The sequence below is a fragment of the Eptatretus burgeri genome, chromosome 1 (genome assembly GCF_056783735.1).
Source record: "Eptatretus burgeri isolate ZD-2024b chromosome 1, Ebu_testis_v1, whole genome shotgun sequence".
Classification (NCBI taxonomy): Eukaryota; Metazoa; Chordata; class Myxini; order Myxiniformes; family Myxinidae; genus Eptatretus; species Eptatretus burgeri.
This window is the reverse complement of record NC_140961.1, coordinates 25,773,762-25,794,093: the sequence shown is the minus strand read 5'-3', so window position 1 is coordinate 25,794,093 and position 20,332 is coordinate 25,773,762. Positions and strand designations below refer to the sequence as shown.

The 20,332-nt window shown below is 45.0% G+C and overlaps 1 protein-coding gene across 4 annotated transcripts in view; it reads left to right on the top strand.

Moving 5' to 3' along the window:
• The window catches only part of LOC147034059 (fibroblast growth factor receptor 2-like), a 297,765-nt gene that overhangs the window by 195,617 nt on the left and 81,816 nt on the right, over window positions 1-20,332 (top strand). The gene's annotated exons all lie outside the window — the stretch shown is intronic.

Genomic DNA, 20,332 nt, shown 5'->3' with positions numbered 1-20,332 from the left:
GTAACGAGCGCAGAGGCCGAAGGGACGAGTCGTGGAGGGCGAGCAGTGCTCTGAAAGGGTTTCTAATGAAATTGTCCCGTCAGGTTTAATTAGCCCTCTGCGGGCGCAGTTTCCTGCACACGCGCGCGCGCCTCTGTTCTCTCTCTCTCTCGCTCTCTCTCGCTCTCTCTCTCGCTCTCTCTCTCGCTCTCTCTCTCGCTCTCTCTCTCGCTCTCTCTCTCGCTCTCTCTCTCGCTCTCTCTCTCTCTCGCTCTCTCTCTCGCTCTCTCTCTCGCTCTCTCTCTCGCTCTCTCTCTCTCTCGCTCTCTCTCTCGATCTCTCTCTCGATCTCTCTCTCGATCTCTCTCTCGATCTCTCTCTCGATCTCTCTCTCGATCTCTCTCTCGATCTCTCTCTCGATCTCTCTCTCGATCTCTCTCTCGATCTCTCTCTCGATCTCTCTCTCGATCTCTCTCTCGATCTCTCTCTCGATCTCTCTCTCGATCTCTCTCTCGATCTCTCTCTCTCTCTCTCTCTCTCTCTCTCTCTCTCTCTCTCTCTCTCTCTCTCTCTCTCTCTCTCTCTCTCTCGATCTCTCTCTCTCTCTCTCTCTCTCTCTCTCTCTCGCTCTCTCTCTCTCCTTCTCGCGCTCTCTCTCCCTCTCTCTCCCTCTCTCTCCCTCTCTCTCTCTCTCTCTCCCTCTCTCTCTCCCTCTCCCTCCCTCTCCCTCTCTCCCTCTCTCTCTCTCTCTCTCTCTCTCTCTCTCTCTCTCTCTCTCTCTCTCTCTCTCTCTCTCTCTCTCTCTCTCTCTCTCTCTCTCTCTCTCCCTCCCTCTCTCCCTCTCTCTCCCCCTCTCTCCCTCTCTCTCCCCCTCTCTCCCCCTCTCTCCCTCTCTCTCCCTCTCTCTCCCCTGAGGTGATTCGATCGTCGCACACACACACAACGAAAACGTTCACTTCGCATTCACTGAGCCGTTGTGCCTCCGGACTTGTGCCGTTTTTAAAATCGGTCTGTTCCTCTACTCGGCGAGGATGGACTTTCTTTGTGAGTGCAATGAGGGGATCAGGCTCGAGTGTTCCGAAAGTTTGAGTGAATTTTCCTGTGCCCGTTTACCGAGTGCTGTGCAAACGGAGTGAATTCCCGCAATCAAGTTCGACGATTGGTATTTGAGGTCCGGCGGAGTGCTGAAGGAATTCCACGATGGGGGTCATCGAGGTTCGCCGAGTGCTAAAAGGGGTTCATTGAGTGGAAAGAGGTTAAGTTAGTGCTGAAAGGCGTTCATCGTGTTATAAAAGTACTTCAGGAGGGTTGGCAGGATGGGCCTCAAACTGGGTGTCCCGTCTGCTGACATTTAGTCGGTGGACGTCAAAGATATCCCACAGTGTCCTTCGTGAAGAGTTGATGACCTCTTGCTGGCCCAAAAGTCCTGCCCTCACTTTAGTCGAACGTCAGGCCTGGCCAGTCAGTTCGTGAAAGACTTGGGCCAAGCTTTCCCCCCAACCAACCCCCCCCCACACACACACACACACACACACACACACACACACACACACACACACACACACACACACACACACACACACACACACACACACACACACACACACACACACACACGGACGTGAGAGTAATTGTGGCCGTTAATGGAGTCGAAGAAAAAGTACGACATGGATTTAGTGAGAGCCGATGACGTTAACGGAACACTGTAGAGATGCCATGAGTGCGAATGAGTGTGTCTGTGACTCGAAAACGAGTTCATTGAGTGTGGGAAAGGTTCAGTGAATCTGCGGTATTTCAGAGGTACACTAGAGCCTGGTGTTGGCTCAGTGGTTCAGGTGGTGGCTTGGGATCCTTGGGTCCTGAGTTCAAGCCCCGTCAGCCACTGAATTAATACTAGGTGGGGTTGACTCAGCCTGTCATCCTTCCGAGGTCGGCGAAATGAGTACCAGTTCCAGTGTGTGTACCGGTAGAGGGGCACTGCATCAGCGACACAGTCACGCTTCCAAGAAATGATAGCTACCCCGGCAGCTAAGCTGCCATACGACCACAAAGAGGTATACACCGAGTGCTCAATAATTTCATCGAATGTGAAAATGGTCAAGTGAGTTCAGCGAATGTTTGTGTGAGCAAAAATGATTGTGAACTATTGTAGTGAGTGCGAAATCGGTTCAATGCAGGTGGTGAAACATTTCCACGAGTGCTGAATAAGTCCGTTGATATCTAAAGAGTTTCCAGGAATGCTTAGGAGTTCAGCGAGTGTTACGAGGGTCACACTGTGTCCTCAAGGCATTTTGTGATTGCGAAAAGGAGGCAATACGAGTTTCATGAGTGCGAAAGGGGTTGAGTGAGTGTTCACGTGTGTGGTTATGATTTCTCCGTCGATGTGTCAATGCAATTCGTTAGCATTTCCCTTTGCAGACATCTGCTGACGTGTGATGCCCGATCACGCAAGAACAAAGCCGGTGATCGTGGTGTTATATGAAAAAGCTCCGTGGATGGTTCATTTCGCCATTGTTTCATCTGGTTTTCTACCGGGCCAAGAGTAATTCAACGAGTGAAGATCCGGCCAGATTAGGGGAATCGCATTCACCTTCTAACGGGATAGCGGCATCGCCTGTCCGCCGATTTGCCAGCGGAGTGCCCTGTCCGCGAATCCATGCTGCCGTCTCCTTGTGAGAGTTGTGAGTGGTTCCGGGTGGTGTCTTCTCTTGGGCGCTGTGAGCGAGTGTCTCCTTGGTGTGAGTGATGCTGGTGTATTCTCATTGTAAGCATGGCAAATCGTGCTGGTGTCTACTGGTGTGCGTTGTGGATTGTGTGTGTGCTGGTTTCTTCATATTAACGTTTTAAGTGTCTTTCTTGTGAATGGTACTAGTGTCTCATGTGAGCGTCCTGAGTGGTGCCAATGTATTATTGTGAGCTTTTCGAGTGTGCTGGTGTCTCCTTGTGAGCACTGAGTAATGTCGGTGTCTCTTTTGAGTTATACTGGTGTCTCCTTGTGAGTGCTTTGAGTAGTACCTGTGTGAGTGTTTGAGTATCCCCAAGTTCGTGTTTTGAATGATGCCAGAGTCTCAATGGGTGTTTCAAGTGTCCCCATGTTCGTGTTTTCAGTGGCACCGGTGTCCCCATGTGAGTTTTTGGTGGTACTGGTGTCCCTATGTGGGTGTTTTGAGTGGTACAGGTGTCCCCATGTTAGTGTTTTGAGTGTCCTCATGTTATTGTTTTGAGTGGTACTGGTGTCCCGATGTGAGTGTTTTGAGTAGTACCGGTGGCCCGATGTGAGTGTTTTTCGTGTCCCCATGTTGGTGTTTTGAGTGGTACCGGTGGCCCGATGTGAGTGTTTTTCGTGTCCCCATGTTGGTGTTTTGAGTGGTACCGGTGGCCCGATGTGAGTGTTTTGAGTAGTACCGGTGGCCCGATGTGAGTGTTTTGAGTAGTACCGGTGGCTCGATGTGAGTGTTTTGAGTAGTACCGGTGGCCCGATGTGAGTGTTTTGAGTAGTACCGATGGCCCGATGTGAGTGTTTTGAGTAGTATCGGTGGCCCGATGTGAGTGTTTTGAGTAGTACCGGTGGCCCGATGTGAGTGTTTTGAGTAGTACCGGTGGCCCGATGTGAGTGTTTTGAGTAGTACCGGTGGCCCGATGTGAGTGTTTTGAGTAGTACCGGTGGCCCGATGTGAGTGTTTTGAGTAGTACCGGTGGCCCGATGTGAGTGTTTTGAGTAGTACCGGTGGCCCGATGTGAGTGTTTTGAGTAGTACCGGTGGCCCGATGTGAGTGTTTTGAGTAGTACCGGTGGCCCGATGTGAGTGTTTTGAGTAGTACCGGTGGCCGATGTGAGTGTTTTGAGTAGTACCGGTGGCCCGATGTGAGTGTTTTGAGTAGTACCGGTGGCCCGATGTGAGTGTTTTGAGTAGTACCGGTGGCCCGATGTGAGTGTTTTGAGTAGTACCGGTGGCCCGATGTGAGTGTTTTGAGTAGTACCGGTGGCCCGATGTGAGTGTTTTGAGTAGTACCGGTGGCCCGATGTGATTGTTTTGAGTAGTACCGGTGGCCCGATGTGAGTGTTTTGAGTAGTACCGGTGGCCCGATGTGAGTGTTTTGAGTAGTACCGGTGGCCCGATGTGAGTGTTTTGAGTAGTACCGGTGGCCCGATGTGAGTGTTTTGAGTAGTACCGGTGGCCCGATGTGAGTGTTTTGAGTAGTACCGGTGGCCCGATGTGAGTGTTTTGAGTAGTACCGGTGGCCCGATGTGAGTGTTTTGAGTAGTACCGGTGGCCCGATGTGAGTGTTTTGAGTAGTACCGGTGGCCCGATGTGAGTGTTTTGAGTGGTACCAGTGTCCCAATGTTGGTGTTTTGAGTGGTACCTGTTCCCATGTTGTTGGTGTTTTGAGTAGTACCGGTGGCCCGATGTGAGTGTTTTGAGTAGTACCGGTGGCCCGATGTGAGTGTTTTGAATAGTACCGGTGGCCCGATGTGAGTGTTTTGAGTAGTACCGGTGGCCCGATGTGAGCATCAGCGTTGTGAGTATTTAATCCCATCCAGTCATTGTGCTCATGATATGCAGGAGTTGTAAAATATGCTTCCTTTCTTCTCCCTGCTTTTCATACTCCTGTTTTTACTTGTTTTCTCACATATTTATTACCTGAGGTGGAAGAAGGTGATGTTTTCACCCCTGTTTGTCCGTTTGTCTGTGAGCAGGATATTTTAAAACGTTGTGAACAGATGCAGACGAAATTTGGTGGAGAGGTTGGGAGTGTGACGACAACCAATTGATTCGATTTTGGTGAAGAATCTAGTGGATCCAGATACTATTTTTTTTTTTTTAAGTGATTCTTCACCATTGAGAAACGGGGTCAAAAACAAGAAATAGCGTGACATTTCAAAGGGATGTTGACGAGTTATGACAAAACTAGGTCGATAAATTTGGTAGGTGACAAGAACAAGCCGATTCAATTTTGGTTGAGATCCAACCTATCAGTGGGACACAAAACATAAACTGTTCGGTCTGTCCGAGGAATACGCTCTACCGAGTGCCGTTCTAGTTTCCTCAAGCAAATAACCCGTCGATATAGACTGGGGTTAATTCTCCCACTTTTATGAAATCCATGACGTATTGTATTATGACTTGTAATACCGGTTTCCACCGGGTGGCGCTATTCAACACACATTTACTTCGAGTGAAATAGGGTCTTCCCCACCATGAATCCCCGAGGCTCTAATGTTTTTGATTTTTTTTTTTTTTTTTTTGAAGCCTCAAACCTTATCAGGCTCTCACCGAGTACAACGAGCAGTTTGCAACATATTCCCTCCGGCGGTTTAGGGGTGCATATAAGTCAAACAAAAATAACTAGAACGACACTCGGTAGAGCACATACCTCCACCAGGCTGAACAGTTTACGTTTTGTATCTCAATGATAGGCCAGATAGGCATCTGGACGATTCGTCCTTGTCACACACCCAACTTGTCCACCAAATTTCTTCTGAATCCATCCACAATTTTTTTTTTTTTTTTTTAGATATCCTGCTCACAGACAAGCCAGCGCACAAACACAGGTGAAAACATCAGCTCCGTTCAGCTTTTGTGGTGTCGGTAACAAACAAACATACTTGGTTCATTTATCGTGTCGTGTGATTTCTGCTCGTATTTCTACCTTTTCTGCATTCGATCCTTGCCAGTAAATCATTTTGTGTTTTGCATTCTTCGTGTTTTTGGCTTCGGCTTAAACCCCAAAGGTATTTCTTTCACACATTCATGTTTGCCATTCTGTCCTCCTGATGAAGCTCTGTTAAGGTAAAAACACTGTCCACCGTTGGTGTTAATATGAACTTGTGAAAATCCATGACCATTGCACACTGTCTATATTAGGTGGTGGTTCATGGTAATGTCCTGTTGAGCCCTCGTTTGTCCACGTGATTGAAAACGCTGCAGCAACTCCTTAGCCTCCATCGCACTGCCTTCATACTTTGCTCATTGGCAATTTATTGATTATTATCTGTGGTTTTATTGCTCGTGGGAAAAGTGGGATATTGGGGCCAATATCCCACTTTGAAACCACCGTTTATTCAATTTTTCAACAGGAAGAAGGTATTACACTCTTAAGGAAGTTTTTTTTTTTTGAGGTTTCCTCCTGATACATACTGGTGTGAACAACTATTTTTGTGGTCACAAGATGATTGATAAAAATATATAATTTTTGTTTTGTCATCGAAACAAGTTTCATCCTTGTATTAAAAGGTTTCCTCAATCCTGGTTGCTTTATCGAAGCATGACAGAATATTTTGCAGTGGTTATACAGAGAAGTCACACTCGTCTCTGAGCTGTCTAACCCGGGTCCGAATCTTCACGCAGCTCTAAACTGCCACCCTGGTGTTTCACGTGCACGGGCAATTCATCAACGTGTGCGCCGTCCTTCAGATGGACATTAAACTGGCGTCCCAGATGCTAGCATTAATTGGAGCACGTTCAATATGCCACTGCGTCTTTCATGAATAATTTGTGAATCATCACCGGCATCCTGAACAAATTACAAATTCCCATCATCTTCTTGTCACACTTCAGGCCTGGCCAGCCGGTTCGTGAAAGACTTGTGCCAAAAACTTTCCCTGGCTGGTCACACAAGAAGCTGGGAATAATTGGGGCCATTAGCACAGTAGTAGTAGTAGTTGTAGCGTAAGACATGGGTATACATTGATAATGCAAGAACGTAACAAGAAAGAATGATTGGCTTCTTTGGAAGTCCCCCATGACGGTTTTGGCGTTTCTGAGGTTCTCAAGCGCTGCTATCTCGTTTGATATTTCAGTAAGTCTGCACAAACATCCTCACAGTCATCGCACATCTCATCCATTAGTGTTCAAGGCCAAACAATCTCCAATTTCTCGTCCTGTTGGGTTTTCTTCACCATGTTCATGTGAGCCGCTGCAAGATATCGTTGTTGATATTGGAATGGTGAGAGTTTAATGCATATGTAATTGACCAATAATTGCACACAACTATTAGGCTACATTTATGGACCATCTATTTATTATGTACTCATACGTTGAGGAATCGATGACAACCTTCCCCTCCCCCTCTTTTTGCGCTTCTCCATACATGCCCTCCACTCCATTTACTCCTTACCCCACCCCCCCCCTCCTATCATCCTTTATTCTGGGCTGGCAGGATGACCGAGAGGTACACACACTCACCTCGAAGCTGCCGAGTTTGGGTTTCAATCCTGACTCGGCTATAAACTGTCATCCTGGTGTTTCACAGGCAGGGTGATTCATCAATGCGTGTACCATCCCTCGGATGGACGTTAAACGGGTGTCCCATCTGCCAGTATTTGTTGGTAGACGTTAAAGATCCCATGATGTCTTTTGTGAAGAGTAGGTGAGCTATCACCAGCACCTTGAACAAATTCCAAATTTCTGCCCGAACGAGCAGAGGACATTGCATCAACAGCACAGCTCGGCCCTCAGCCAATGACGCTACCCCGTAGCCTTGTACTGCATACAAATGAAGAAGAATTCTCCCTTCTATTCTCTCCTGATTTTATTTCAACTTAGACTTTTCCATGAGTTTGTATGAAATAGATGCTCCCAAAACTAATTTGTGTGAGGAGGGTGCATTGTTTAATGGTGTTTGTTTTTTGAAATTTGTGTGAGCCTTTCATATATGTTACTCCTTTGGAATCATCGATATCAGCTTCGGATCACAGATCGAACTCCCTTGGAAGCTTTCTGAAAACTTTTGCGTCAATGTTTGCTCAAAGCTTAAATGAAGGAGCAAAAGGTTAAATTTTTAGCTCACCTGGAACACAGTTCAAGTGAGCTTATGGGATGGCGTGTTGTCCGTCCGTCATTCAGTCCACCCAACCACACTTGCACATTATTCTCCAAAACTGTGAATGGAATTGTGACCAAATTTGGCTAAGATTATAATCTTTGGTGTGGTAGACTCAAGTTTGTTAATGGCATCCTCCCCCTCTAAGTTGGTCATCCATCGTCAGCTATAAAGGTCCCAAAGTACTTAAATTTTCATCTACTGTAATTAAAGTAAGCTACTAGGTATCAAATACCTCCACTTATTACTTACATGCAATGTGAATGTATCAATGCTCGGGCAACTTGATCATACCATTCGAATGCTCCTCGTTTAGCCTTACGAGCTGCATGCACCGACAATTTCCATTTCTACTCCAGATTCCAGCTTTGCTTTTGTTAACCGTTTGCTTTGAATGAAACTTTCCTCGGAGTGTTTGCAATCGTGGAATATATCTTAATCCCGGATTCCTTCTTTGATTTCCCGATATGGGGGGAATGCAAACGAGAGATGTCCGAATAGTAAGCACAGTGATGGAGAGCGTGAGTAAGCGCCAATATCGAGTGTGAATTATAGTCGGCACAATGATCTAGTGTGTGAGCAGGTACCAAGACGAAGTGTAACTAGTAAGCACTCTGTTCGAGTGTACAAATAAGCACCAAGCTTCAGTGTAAATATCAGGCACTATGTGTTCAAGTGTACAAGTAAGTACCGAGCTTCAGTGTAAATAGCAAGCACTCTGTGTTTGTGTGTACAAGTAAGCACCGAGTTTCAGTGGAAATAGCAAGCACTCTGTGTTCGAGTGTACAAGTAAGCACCGAGATTCAGTGTAAATAGCAAGCACTGTGTGTTTGTGTGTACAAGTAAGCACCGAGCTTCAGTGGAAATAGCAAGCACTGTGTGTTTGTGTGTACAAGTAAGCACCGAGATTCAGTGTAAATCGCAAGCACTGTGTGTTCGTGTGTACAAGTAAGCACCGAGCTTCAGTGTAAATATCAAGCACTGTGTGTTTGTGTGTACAAGTAAGCACCGAGCTTCAGTGGAAATAACAAGCACTGTGTGTTCGAGTGTTCAAGTGAGCACCGAGCTTCAGTGTGAATAGCAGGCACTCTGTGTTTGTGCGTACAAGTAAGCACCGAGCTTCAGTGTAAATAGCAAGCACTGTGTGTTCGAGTGTATACAAGTAAGCACCGAGCTTCAGTGGAAATAGCAAGCACTCTGTGTTCGTGTGTACAAGTAAGCACCGAGCTTGAGTGTAAATAGCAAGCATTGTGGGTTTGTGTGTACAAGTAAGCACCGAGCTTCAGTGTGAATAACAAGCACTGTGTGTTCGAGTGTACAAGTAAGCACCGAGCTTCAGTGGAAATAACAAGCACTGTGTGTTCGAGTGTTCAAGTGAGCAGCGGGCTTCAGTGTGAATAGCAGGCACTGTGTGTTTGTGTGTACAAGTAAGCACCGAGATTGAGTGTAAATATCAAGCACTGTGTGTTCGTGTGTACAAGTAAGCACCGAGCTTCAGTGTAAATAGCAAGCACTGTGTGTTGGAGTGTACAAGTAAGCACCGAGCTTCAGTGTAAATAGCAAGCACTCTGTGTTCGTGTGTACAAGTAAGCACCGAGCTTCAGTGGAAATAGCAAGCACTCTGTGTTCGTGTGTACAAGTAAGCACCGAGCTTGAGTGTAAATAGCAAGCATTGTGGGTTTGTGTGTACAAGTAAGCACCGAGCTTCAGTGGAAATAACAAGCACTGTGTGTTCAAGTGTACAGGTAAGCACCGAGCTTCAGTGTAAATAACAAGCACTGTGTGTTCGAGTGTTCAAGTGAGCAACGGGCTTCAGTGTGAATAGCAGGCACTCTGTGTTTGTGTGTACAAGTAAGCACCGAGATTGAGTGTAAATATCAAGCACTGTGTGTTCGTGTGTACAAGTAAGCACCGAGCTTCAGTGTAAATAGCAAGCACTGTGTGTTCGTGTGTACAAGTAAGCACCGAGCTTCAGTGTAAATATCAAGCACTGTGTGTTGGAGTGTACAAGTAAGCACCGAGCTTCAGTGTAAATAGCAAGCACTCTGTGTTCGTGTGTACAAGTAAGCACCGAGCTTGAGTGTAAATAGCAAGCATTGTGGGTTTGTGTGTACAAGTAAGCACCGAGCTTCAGTGGAAATAACAAGCACTGTGTGTTCAAGTGTACAGGTAAGCACCGAGCTTCAGTGTAAATAACAAGCACTGTGTGTTCGAGTGTTCAAGTGAGCAACGGGCTTCAGTGTGAATAGCAGGCACTCTGTGTTTGTGTGTACAAGTAAGCACCGAGATTGAGTGTAAATATCAAGCACTGTGTGTTCGTGTGTACAAGTAAGCACCGAGCTTCAGTGTAAATAGCAAGCACTGTGTGTTCGTGTGTACAAGTAAGCACCGAGCTTCAGTGTAAATATCAAGCACTGTGTGTTGGAGTGTACAAGTAAGCACCGAGCTTCAGTGTAAATAGCAAGCACTCTGTGTTCGTGTGTACAAGTAAGCACCGAGCTTGAGTGTAAATAGCAAGCATTGTGGGTTTGTGTGTACAAGTAAGCACCGAGCTTGAGTGGAAATAACAAGCACTGTGTGTTCAAGTGTACAGGTAAGCACCGAGCTTCAGTGTAAATAACAAGCACTGTGTGTTCGAGTGTTCAAGTGAGCAACGGGCTTCAGTGTGAATAGCAGGCACTCTGTGTTTGTGTGTACAAGTAAGCACCGAGATTGAGTGGAAATAGCAAGCACTGTGTGTTCGTGTGTACAAGTAAGCACCGAGCTTCAGTGTAAATAGCAAGCACTGTGTGTTCGTGTGTACAAGTAAGCACCGAGCTTCAGTGGAAATATCAAGCACTGTGTGTTGGAGTGTACAAGTAAGCACCACGGTTGAGTGTGAATAGCAGGCACTGTGGTGGAGTGTACAAGTAGGCATCGAGTTTGAGTGTACGAAGTAGTCACCTGAATAACCGTGATTGAGGGTTTGCTGTAAGCATCTCAGCCGGAAGCTCGAACAGTAAGCAGCGCGCAAGAGAGCGCGAGCTGCAATAACCACTGTAAACCCCTTTATTCGACACTCGCCAGATGGTCACATAAGACTCTTTTGGCAGGGGGGCAGCATGGGGGTGGGCAAAGAGTGTGGGGGGGGGGTATTGTTTCTTCACCACCTCCTTTTTACTCTCTTCAATGCCTAGTCGATTTTGCTGCCCGAACTCAGCTCTGACCGTATCTGCCCTCGAGGATAACCAATTGTAAAGGCCACAGCTCTACATATGAAAGGAGGCTTATCCCTTGCTGATGAGCAATGCAAAGTACGCTTTTTGAGTTATTACAACCCTTAGGATAATGAGTTATTACAACCCTAATGCACGCTCACAATGCTGGATAAGCGCGCAGCAGCAGAACCTCGGAGTGCCTGCGCCGTGCTGGCCGAGGACACTTTGTGCGTCACAATGAGACTGTGCACGTCACAATGAGACGGTGCACGTCACAACGAGACGGTGCACGTGACGCGGAAGGTTGCTTGTTCGGCTGCGCTGATCGGGGGACGTCCGAGGAAAGCAAAAGACCACATTCGCCTTCACAGCGACCTCTGGACCATCAGCTGCTGTTTAATGACCGAAGACAAACTGTGATTTCAGCGGAATATCATTTTCATGCGAGCAACGACGTAACACGCGCGGAACGAAAATCGCCCCCCTCCACCCATCAAGTTAATTTGACCGAGGACCTAATCGAGTATTCAAAGATTGAGCAGATACTCGATGACTTCCAAGCTGCTTGTGATTCAACAACTTCGCCAAAGTTTGATTTGCCTAAATAAACGCTTAATTATGGCGTCATGCCGTGAATACAACCACGTCACGTACTTTCATTTTAACCCTTTGTGGAACGGTTATTAAAAATGTGTGTTTTGGGCAGGATTGCCGACACAGCGCACTCGCCACTGAGCTTGATTCCAATCTCAACCCAGCCATAAACTCTCATCCTTGTGCTTCGCATGCAGCATCCCTCGGATGGACGTGAGACTGGATGTCCCGGCGACTGGCGTAAGTCAGTGGACGTTAAAGATCGCCGCACGATGTCCTTCGTGATGAGTCGGCGAGTTATCGCCGGTCCCATGAACAAATGACTAATTCCTGTCTCGTCCAGTCAAACAGTCAGGGGCTGGCCAACCGGTTCGTGAAAGAATTGGGCCAAAAAAGGTTTCCCTGCCGACCCCATAAGAAGGTGAGTGATAATTGGTGCCATTAACGAAGCAGGCGCAGTGGTTTTTAAGAATGCATTTGCCCTCACTGCCATTGTTGGCACTCGTTCTTAATTAAGTTGAATGTAGCTTGTAAACAGCCAGGGCGTGTTCGGGGTTATCAGGAGAGTGCAATTATGAGCTTGTTTATACCTGTACACTCCCTACCCTGTTGGTACTCATCTCGCAAAGCATTGGAATGAATGTCCCCCCCCCCACCCCAATTCCAAATCACCATGGGTTTTCATAATTGTTTGGTAAATTCCACAATGAGCTGTAAAGTGCAAAGAACAGCAAATATATAAATATATATATATATATATATATATATATATATATATATTCGAAGATATACTTGAGGAAATTGGTGGCCATTGTTAAATCAGAATGAAGAGTAAAGAATGGCTTGGAATTGGAAGCAGATGGAAAGAGATCAGAAGCTGTTTGAACTGTGAGGTCTGGAGTGAACGGGGGTGAGATTAAATGGGGCTCTGTTTGAACAGATCGCTCTCCAGTTTAGTTTGGGTTCACCTTTCCTTTGGCCTCTGTGGCCCCATGGGAGAATGTTTCTGCCACGCTGGCCAGACTGCTGTGGGGTCAGTCTAGATCAGCGTTGGAGCTCGAACACCGGGGCTCCTGGGTCTGCCTGGGCCTTGAATGCTCTTTGCAGTGAGGATCACGTATATGAGGTGGAAATAATTGACTGAGTGAAACTTTACACTGAGAATAAACTCTTCGTTGCTTCTGCAATATCTTTGAATTAGCTCATAGCTGTATACCTTTGCTCATAGTTTGTTTGTTTGTTTGTCTGCCTTAATGAAGCATATGGGCTGAAGTAAGTGTGTGTGTGTGCGTGTGCGCGTATGTGTGCGTGTGTGTCCTTCCATGTCTGTCAGGAATGAAATGACACCTGAAGTTTGGTATACTGTTTTATCCAAAGTGCTGTTGCTATACTCTTATATACAGAGTGCTGCTGGTATAATCTTATATTCAGAGTGCTTGTAGAGTACTAGTAATACCCACTCCCTTTGGGAGTGAAAGGGTTTTTTCATAATTGCCGTTTCCTACCCACAATACCTCTTCCCTCCAGTAGGTGTCAGTGGTTCAACCACTTACACTATATTCCCTGTGTACAGGTGACAATCACGAGTAGGAGTAGTCTCCTCACATTCGCAGGAGGGGTGGAGGGGGTTATTTCATGTTTATGACCTGACTTTGGGTACCCCAAGCACGAATACAAAATTTGGGGGTGGTCGGCGAAGCTGTTTTGGATTCCACAAGTAACAGACATACAGATCAACTGACATTGCCTTATTTTTGTTTGGTGAGGCTTATTTAATGTATAAGTTTGAGAAGATGACGCAGAAGTGGAGAGAAGATGATGAGCACTCACCTTTGAGAAATGCATTCTGGGTTTCATTCCCCACCTGACTATAAACTGTCAGAATGGTGCTTCACAAGCACGGTCATGCAGCAATGCTTGTGTCGTTCATCGGATATATACAAAGCTGGGTGTCCTAAGTGTTAGCATTACTTTGTGGATGTAAAAGATGCCACAAATGTCTTTCGCGAACAGTGAGTGAGTTATCACTGGCACTCCGAACAAATTCCAAATTGCTGCCCCAGTTTCCTTCATTCAAACATCAGGCCTGGCCAGCCAATTCTTGAAGGAATTGGGACAAAACCTTTCCCTGGCAAACTCGACAAGATCAGCATAATTGTGGCTGCTAACATAGTAGTAGTAGTGACAGCAGTAGTAGTCGTCATCATAGTAGTAGTCGTAGTAATCCTAGTCCGCTACGCAGCAGGAGATGGGGTTTTCAATCACTTCTTGTGTGTCTGTGTGTCAGTATGTCTGTCCAGGCCATAACATTTTTTTACCATTCTAGCTTTTGTTGTCAAATTTTCAACAATCCTTTAATATGAGAACATGGAGAACACTAATTGATAATTGGGTCAAAAGGGCAAAGTCACAGTAAGTACAAATAGGCCTTATTAGCCCGTCTGCAGTGCAGCGTGAGACTGCCAGGTTTTGTAATCGCTTCCATATTTTTTTATTTCCTATTTGAGCTTGTGTCATAAAATTTTCAACAAACCATTATAATGAGAACACGGAGAACACTAATTGATAAATTATTTAAAATTTTTAGCTCTTGCTTTCAGCATGTTCAGTTCAAGTACAAAGCGGACGTGGGTGCAGCTTTGCATTTTGAGATGCTTTCTAGTTGTTGTTCTGTTTGTTTATCCTCCGAATGGTGTGAGGCACATAAGGCTGCCACGGCAGTTTCGTTGGCTCGGGGTTACAATCCCGGACAGTTTTCCATTCCGATGCAAGATACTCAAATAAGAGTGCAGGAATGTGAAATTCATTCAGGGTGCCAACAACAGCTCACCTCCTCTAGGTGAAGGACATCCACCAACTCTTTATCTTTAACATCCACCAACTAATGTCAGCAGGAACGGCGGAGACACACGCACACATTGACGTTTCTTCCTGCATACCAAACACCAGGGTGACAGTTTGTCGCTGGGTTGAGATTCCAACCCAGGCTCGACAGTTCAGAGGCGAGCTTTCATACCTCTCGGCTATCCTGACAGCCTCGAGTAGTAGTCACATTTTTTTTTTGAAGTATTCTTTCTCTCAAACACACTTTCTGTAATTTTTGTTGCTTAATCATTTTCATAGTGCAGTGTTTTCATTTCACAAGACATTGTCTTGTGAAATGAAAAACAGTACTGTGAGAGCCTTCTACACATCAGCAGTGAAACAACAGAGGCTGTTGAGATTAGGATAGGGAAAGCCAGCGTTGTATTGTTCAGTCACTTCTGTTCCAATGTAAATCAGTGAAATGCAAACACATTCCTTTTGCACATTTGATAGTAAAATGCAGTTCGTATCACACGAGTAATTTTTTTTTTTATGATTGTGCAAAAGAAAAACCTACTTTTCCTGTATAAAAGGTTTTCCTTTCACTGCTTTGGCTCCATCACTGATATGACTTTTTTATTTAATGGCTTCAACAGTTGACCTGTGTTTGAACTCTAAACCCTCTTTAAACCAATGAGTCTCAGCATTAAACAACCATCATTGCATTACCTATTGATTTATGTGAATAATGCAAGATTATTTCTACTTCTTGCAGTTTTAGACAATATATATATATATATATATATATATATATATATATATATATATATATATATGCATATATGTATACTGAATATATGTACAAATACACAGGTAGGATGTGCTTACACATTGTGTAAGCATATGAACCGTACTTCCCCATTATCTTGGGTCGCTCACCTGCATTTGATTTTTCGTTTATTTATTTTCTTTTCTTTTTAAATTTATTTATATTTTCCTTTATATTTTCTGACTGTTCTGTGATTTTTCTTGGTGCATCGGCTTCGATGTCCGTCGGCACACAAAATTACCGTGCTTCCCCAGTGTTTCGGGTCACTCACCTGCATTTTTTTTCATATATTTATCTATCTATAATTCCAGGTGTGTGTGTGTGTGTGTGTGTGTGTGTGTGTGTGTGTGTGTGTGTGTGTGTGTGTGTGTGTGTGTGTGTGTGTGTGTGTGTTTGTGTGTGTGTGTGTGTGTGTGTGTGTGTGTGTGTGTGTGTGTGTGTGTGTGTGTGTGTGTGACCGCTGTTTCTCGACAACCGCTGGTCCGATCTAATTGAAACCTGCGAGGTATATTGCTGGGGACCTGATGATGCCTTTTCAAGGTTCGATATTAATCGAACAAGTGCTCGTGGGGCAGATAACAGCAATTTTTGAGAGGAGTCGTGCAAATGATGATACAAGCATCAAATTTGGCACATTTATTCTCCAGGGGATTCTAATCAAATCTGCCTGATTGGCCATTTGAAAATCCAAATTTTGAAAAATTTGAAGAAAAGAAAAAAACTTCAAAAAGTCAAGATCACGAATCAATATTGGATGCTGGTTGAGATTGGTGAATATTTCAGAAACATCATCAAAGACGTTCCAAGTTTGCCATGCAGTTTTCTTCCCTTTACCGCGGAAGGCAGAGACGACGTCACATCCAGTGAACGCATGGAAGTATGGGATCCCTGTAGCTTTCTCAGGCCCTATTGCAGAAACTACCTCATGGACTGGAATCCATCGCGCCTTGGCTCCTTGGCCAAAGGCAATCCACATGTTTTCAAGACCTAGTTCCTGTAAGGATGGCAGTACAGATATTGCTATGACTAGTACGTCCATGTCATTAGGCTTAATGATAATGGACTTGCTACCATCCGTCGTTGCATCCCTGGCATGTACAAATATTCGAGTGTCAGCTTCTTCATGACAATATGGAGACACAGCATCCAGTGACTTTCTTGTGTTGCTAATGGCATCTTCTCCTTTTGTGACAATGACTGTGCTTGTCGTCTGTGCTTCACACATCTTTTCCGCAAGGAAGTGAAACAGCTCAGTCTTGTTGCTGTCATCTCGAAGAAAGCTTCTCCAGTTACTTGGGGTCTTACTGGTTCGTCACTCTTATTCTGATTCCTTGCCCCCTGTTCGACCTTGCCTCGGACTTCAGACTTGACTTCTTGTACACATCCAACACTATCTCCACCCTCTCGTACCTGGCACCATAGGATTCCACCTTTGGGATGATGTCTTCTTTAGCATAGTCATCAAATATCTTTGAAGTGCGTGGAGGTAGGGCATTGATAAGTGCTTAGCCATCAATGATGACTGCATCTCCCCTTGCTTCTCTGTCTGGGATGTTCACTTACGCTTCAAGAATTTCAGCCAGCTGTGACTTCAAATATTTTTGAAGTTTTTTTTTTTTATTTTTTATTTTTTTTTATTTTTTTTTTCTTCAAATTTTTCAAAATTTGGATTTTCAAATGGCCAATCGGGAAGATTTGATCAGAAAGCCCCGCAGAACAGAAATGCCAAATTTGATGCTTGTATCATAATTTGCACGATTTTTCTACTATCTACTACACTATGCTTCCCAAGTTATGGCCATTTATTTACCAACCAATGACAAGACACGTTGCTGCGAGGGCATGGCCGATGGGAGAAGCGAACCTCAGCCGCGTTCCCCATTACGGGTTTCAACGTACGGACTTCCGATTTCTTATGCGCATTTATAGATAAACACAATGCCCAAAGTTATGATCGTTTTCATATTAGACGGTGCATAAATTTCGGTAACATCAGAGTGAGCTGGTATGCTCCGAACCAGGAAGTAAATTTGTTTTGTTTTTTGCACGAAGGTTTTTTTTCTCTCTCTTCTCTTCTCTTTGTGTTTTTCCTTGCGATGACATTGCGAAAAGGCAAAATACATTGGCGCTAATTGAATAATTGGCTATTAAAACTAAATAGCGAATAATCCTAACTGCGATATGCGAACTTCCGGGCCACGCACGTACGGGCACGCGAGAGCGAAGAAACGGCCTGTGTGGTTGTTTCTTGCTCACTGTTTGAATTTTTTATTATATTTTTTTGACAGGCACGTACGAGTCTATCTATAATTCCAGGTGTGTGTGTGTGTGTGTGTGTGTGTGTGTGTGTGTGTGTGTGTGTGTGTGTGTGTGTGTGTGTGTGTGTGTGTGTGTGTGTGTGTGTGTGTGTGTGTGTGTGTGTGTGTGTGTGTGTGTGTGTGTGTGTGTGTGTGTGTGTGTGACCGCTGTTTCTCGATAACCACTGGTCCGATCTAATTGAAACTTGCCAGATATATTGCTGGGGACCTGAGGATGTGCCTTTTCAAGGTTTGATATTAATCGGACAAGTGCTTCCCAAGTTACGGCCATTTATTTACCAACCAATGACAAGACACGTTGCTGTGTGGGCGTGGCATATGGGGGAAGAGAACCTCAGCCGCGTTCCCCATTACAGGTTACAACATACGGAGTTCCGGAGAGTGATGACCGTGTATTCTAATAATTTCTCGATTTCTTATGCGCATTTATAGATAAACACAATGCCCCAAGTTATGATAGTTTTGATATTAGACGGTGCATAAATTTCGGTAACCTCAGAGTGAGCTGGTATGCTCCGAACCAGGAATTAATTTTTTTTTGTTTTCGCACGAACGTTTTTTTTTTTTTCTCTCTTCTCTTCTCTTTTTGTTTTTCCTTGCGATGACATTGCGAAAAGGCAAAATACGTTGGCGCTAATTGAATAATTGGCCATTAAAACTAAAATGCGAATAATCGTAACTGCGATATGCGAACCTCCGGGCCACGCACGTACGGGCACGCGAGAGCAAAGAAACGGCCTGTGTGGTTGTTGTTTCTTGTTTGCGGTTTGAATTTTTTTTAATTTTTACGGGCACGTACTAGTATTTTAAACTTGTGGAAGTTGTCCGTGAGTCTGAATTTTTCCGGTGTACCAGATTCGCTGTCCATCGGCACGCAAAATTTCAGCTTTCCACATCACCCTGAAAGTACCGATCTTTAGCATCTGTCAGTGAGTCAGTGGTTAGAAAGAGCTCTATATATTAGATACAGTATAATAGGCTAGTGCTGTCTGTCTGTCACGTCCTGAAACACCGAAATGCTCCTCGGGCGAGAAAAAATGATAAGGTAAAAGTTGCCTCAATTCAATCCAAACCTTTGGGAATATTATCGTTTTTTTTCAATTGGACTAAAATTGAACCGAACCAAAATTAATTTTTTTTTCCAATCTACGACTCTGGAAAATCCTCTATCTCTTTGCTGATGACTCCACCCTCTGTCGTACCATCTGTCATCCCTCAGACTGGCAAGCAGTAGCTTCTTCGCTCACTGCATAACTGGGTAAAATGACAAACTGGTCCAACACATGGAACATAATGTCTTTTAATCTGGACAAATCTCACACTCTCACTTTGTCTCTCCGTAAGGACCGTTTGGAATCCCCCCCCATCTAGTTTCTCAGCAATCCTCTGGAAGAAGTCCTTTCTTTCAAGCTTCTGCGTCTCACTATCTGCCATAACCTTTTCCTGGGAAAGCCACATTTCCAACCTCGCCTCCAAAGCCAGTCGCCGACTGGGAATCCTCCATCGTGCAAAGTCCTTCCTCAGCCCACCTGAGTGACCACATACAAAGCTTTTGTCCGCAGCCTGATTGGAGTACTGCTCTCCCCTCTGGGCTGGTGCTCCTGCCTCCCACCTTTCTCGGCTTCATGCTGTGGAAACCAAAGCATTTAGGATCATTGTCATCTCCCTCGATGAGGCTGAGCCTTTGGGCCTCTCACTCTCTCACCGCAGGCTTGTCGGTGGTCTTTTTGTCTTCTACCGTCTCCTCTCCGGTCTCGCCCCCCCCGGCTCTGTCTGCGATTTGTCCCCACAAATCACTGCTCACCTTCACTCTGTCATTCTTATTTTTCCCTGCCTTTGGAATAAACTCCCTCACTCTGTTCAATCCTATTCTTTCCTTCAGGTCTTCAAAACAGCTGTTCACCACCACCTCTTATCTTCACCCATCCAAATCCTCGATCTTTCATACCCCCGTTAATCGACCCCAAACCCACCTCCTCCAAATTCCCTGCTTTCCTTCCTGAAAGTCCCTGTAGTGTCCAGTATACCCCATGTTCCCCACCCCATCCCTCTCCCTTTCACAGATTTGCTAATGTCTCTGTTCCCCACTGTTTTGTCCTTCCCTCTCCCGCCTCTCTTGTCTCATGCCCCCCTTACTGTGCGTTGTGTGTTCGCTCTCATAGGAGCCTCGACAAGGTATTAAAATTAAAAAACAGCGGTTATATAGAGAACACACCGTTGCCTCAATCACTCCCGAAAAAAAATTAATTTTTCATGTTAAGAAATATATAACCTCCTAATTTTGAACTCTTTTAACCAGTGCTAGAATAAAAGGCTTTCTTTTTCTTTATTTTTTTTTTATGTCGTGGTATTTCTTTACCATGGTTTTCTGCTGGTGTAGTTTTAATCAAGCAGACCATCTATGAGTTAAGTATGCAAAAATGGCAGAATCTTTGTCCTCTCCCTTCAAGTTTTACACAACCACTTTCCTTTCCTTTTTTAGGTCATCTCTATCGAGATGACCGAATAAAGCCGGACCAAATGTCCGTCCGTCCGTCAACAATTTTTCTTTCCGATCTTGATGAAACTTAGTATGTGGGTAGAGGTCGATGAGTGTTGCACAACGATATAACTTTTGTCCGGGTTCAAAGTCGGGGTCAAGGTCACGAGGTCACGTAAGTTATAAAAATTGCCATTTTCAAAACCTATCTAATCTGCCATTCTACAAGATATTCGGCAACTGTTTATTGATTACGATGGTAAAAAATATTATGCTGTATCTAACCGGACAGATTTTTGAATTTCCGT